We start from the raw sequence: 3,635 nt of genomic DNA on the forward strand, positions 1-3,635 counted from the left end.
ATATATGATATATTATTTTTTCATTACAATTAAAATCATTTTTTTTTTCAAAATTAAAAAGTTCTTTTCTTCTTCCTCTCTCTTTCTCTATCTCTCTTATTTTTTCACTCACTCTATCTTTCTTATATATTATTATTAATGACTAATTATAAATTTAACCATCAAAATATATAACATATGTAAACCCCGGTTAAATTAGTAGATAATTAGTTTTTAATAAAGAGGATTAGAAATGTGAATATTATATTAAATTAGGATAGAGCTCATCGAAACGAGAATTTTGACACAAATTTAAAAAAAAACAGTCCAAAATTAGACTAAACAGGCCGAACCGGTTGAACCAGGCCCAAACCGGGCTGTCGGTCCAACCGGACCCACACTTTAAATGAGCTCGAAAGCCCCTTCTTCTTCATTTCACCAGCTGCAGCGTGAAAAGCCACAGGGAGAAGAAAATACTCCCGAACCCTTACGGTAACCTTTTAACCCCCGTAACTTCTCCGTCCGAGCTCCGATTGCCGCACCGTTTGCGGCCACGTGTGCACCGTTTGCGGCCACGTGTCCATCGTGTCGAGCTATACATTTCTACTGGAATAATTTTACTGGTAACTTGTTTAATCACTCTCAGCCCTCTTTTCTCCCAATTTTCGAATTTTTAATGGGAAGGTTGAATTTCTTTGATTTTTGATGTTTTAGGATCTAATTAGCTTGAGAAAAACATTCACTCTTGCTTATATGAAGCTTGGGTAAGGTGAGGATACGATAATTTTATTTTAATTTCATTAAATTTGAGTTTTGAGTATTAAATTGGGTATATATGTGTTATGAATGTGTATTAGGTTGAAAATAAATAATTAGAGCTTGAAATTGTGAATACTGGAACTTGGAGGAAGCGGATTAGTTGAGGTTTTGAGGGCTGTGTTCTTTTAGGAAAATTTTCTTGGAATAATACTTGGGAATCGGCTAAGGTATGGTTTAGGTTTCTTGCATTTAATATATAATGTTCTGTGAAAACTTAGGCTAGATGACCATATGATAAGTTGGAATGCAGGTGTATGTTTAATGTTTAGTAATTTGTCGATGAATATATATTTGGTTGTTGGATTTGAATATTGTATGAGTTTAATTGTTGATGTGAGGTAGATTTTTTGTGGAGATTGTTATGATAATGAGGAAGGGAATGTTGAATTGAAAAGAATGCAGGTTTGGACCCGAACAGGGTGGTAAAGTCCGAGTTTTAGAGGAGATGCTGGCGAAATTTTATAGAAATTAGAGATTAGAGATTTTTTTTATATGATTATTTAAAAAGATTTAGATTCAAAGGTTATATGGTTTGATTTTGAGTTATTAAGAAAATGAGCATGTTTTAAGTTTGATTCATTTAGAAAAGCATGGATTATGTTCTGAATTGGAACTATTGATAGACGGAGTGAAATGTGTGATAATGAAGGATAAGGATTGAATATGATTGACGTATAATGATGAATGAGATGCAATTGAAAATGATATGGATGTTGATGAATTATAATTGAATTATTTATATGGCTTATGAATTTGAATGATTTGAGATACGAGATTCCCTGGATTAAGTGCCGTGGCTTGCCACCACGTGTACCAGGTAGAAAATTCGATACTCTGTTGACCCTACGACGTAAGTGTGACCGGGCACTATATAAATTCCCGGGAATGTTACCCCCATTGAGCAATATTGATTATTTGAGATAAAGCTATGCATAGACTCAAGGGGATGCACGTCGGGGGACAGTCTAAGTACAATTCAAACTTGTTGGGTTGGCTGGATAACCGATAGATGAGCCTCATCAGCCATAGGACAGGCATGCATCATCTGCATATTACTTGAATTACTTGCTTGTACATTAATTGGGTGTGCCTATATGTTCTTGCCATGTTAAATGTGTATTTGTTACCTGCAGTAATTGTAACCTTCCTGTGCTTGCTTTTATCTGTTTATTTGTTTGTGAAAATGCATGATGAAATTGGAGGTATGGAGGAATGGCAGTATGAGACTTAGATTTTAAGGTTAAGTTAAGTTAGGTTTAAATGTTCTTAGAAAACCACCTTTTATGACTTCTGTTTAATACTTTAAACTCTATAATCTGAGTGTCGGTGTTCTAGGATTGCCTCTGACATTTCCAGGACCTTATATATTATGTGTGTGGCACCTTTACCATACTGAGAACCCCCGGTTCTCATTCCATACTATGTTGTTGTTTTTCAGATGCAGGTCGAGAGGCATCTCGTTAGGCGTCTGGACTCTTGAAGCGGAGTGGTTATTGGGATATTTTGTTATGCTATGATGTATATATATGTACTTAGCTTTCTCTCCGCATGACTTATTCTTTTTTATCCTCTTAGAGGTTTATGGAGAGGCAAGATTGTGTATATGTACTTTTGGGTTTTGGATATGTATGTATATATGTGTAAATATTCTCCGGCCAGTCTTGACTTCGCAGGCTGAGTTAGAAGCTTGTTATTTTGTATCTTTGGCACTCTATTCCCACAAGATCAAGACATGTTTCGGCATCTATCTCAACCTCTCTTTTTTTTTTTTTCGGATTTTAACCTGTTTTTCATTGGTCAAAAAGCCTAACATCTCTTTTTATATTTAGTGTGTGTTTTTTTTCTTGTTAACCGAAAAAAAATATATTTGAAATACCAATCTCCAAAGAATTCTTTTGCTAACAAATTAATTAGTCTCTAAAATATCATTGTTAGTACTAACTACATGGTTGGACTAATTAAAAAATTCAAAATTAAAATATATTTAACTAACAAAAATATTTTGTGGAATGCAAGTAGAGAGAGACCTTGTAAAGATGATGATGGAGATTTGAATAAGAGAAAGCAGATGGGAGAGATTTGGTGTTGGTTTCCGGTGAGAAGGTTAATTTAGTTATTTTACATTAATTAATTAGGAAACTAAGGTTTATAATTTAGGGTTGGATAGTAATAGTAGTATAGTACTATAATTTTGTCGTTAACAAAAGTGAAGAAGTTTTTGTCAAGATATTCAAAATTCGAATGGCGGTTTGGTTTTTTTTTTTTTTATTCGATTTTGGTACTTCTTTGGTACCTTTTAAAAACTGTGGAAAAAACTTACGAAGCCCAATAGCTTTCTATGCTAGGCTTGTTAATACTCTTTCCGTCTATTGACCGAAAACAATAAACTCTTAATATTGATCCCCAAAACCCACTATCTCCAAAAAGAAAATTATCACTTTTAAGTTTTAAATTGATAATGCTATTCCTAATTTAATAAAAATATAGTCACCAAAAAAAAAATTTAATAAAAATAGTTTTGCCAGCCCAAAAAATAACAAAATAAATAGTTTTGTACCCATGAATGAAGGTATTATTTTCCAAATTGGAAATTACGTGATCAATTTGAGAATAACAATATCTATCTTCGGAAAAAAAGTTTCTTGTTATTAACACTAATGAATTAGTAAGTATTAGCAATGAGACTGGTCAATGCAATAAATTGATAAGCACTTTCTTCTCTTGGTAATAATTTGATTCTTATTATAAAACGTTGACTAATTTGATTTAGCATAAAATTTTCTTATATATATGATTCTAACTCAAACTTCTAATTAAAAAAATTAAGATATATGTAT

The sequence above is a fragment of the Arachis ipaensis genome, chromosome B03, assembly GCF_000816755.2.
Source record: "Arachis ipaensis cultivar K30076 chromosome B03, Araip1.1, whole genome shotgun sequence".
Lineage (NCBI taxonomy): Eukaryota > Viridiplantae > Streptophyta > Magnoliopsida > Fabales > Fabaceae > Arachis > Arachis ipaensis.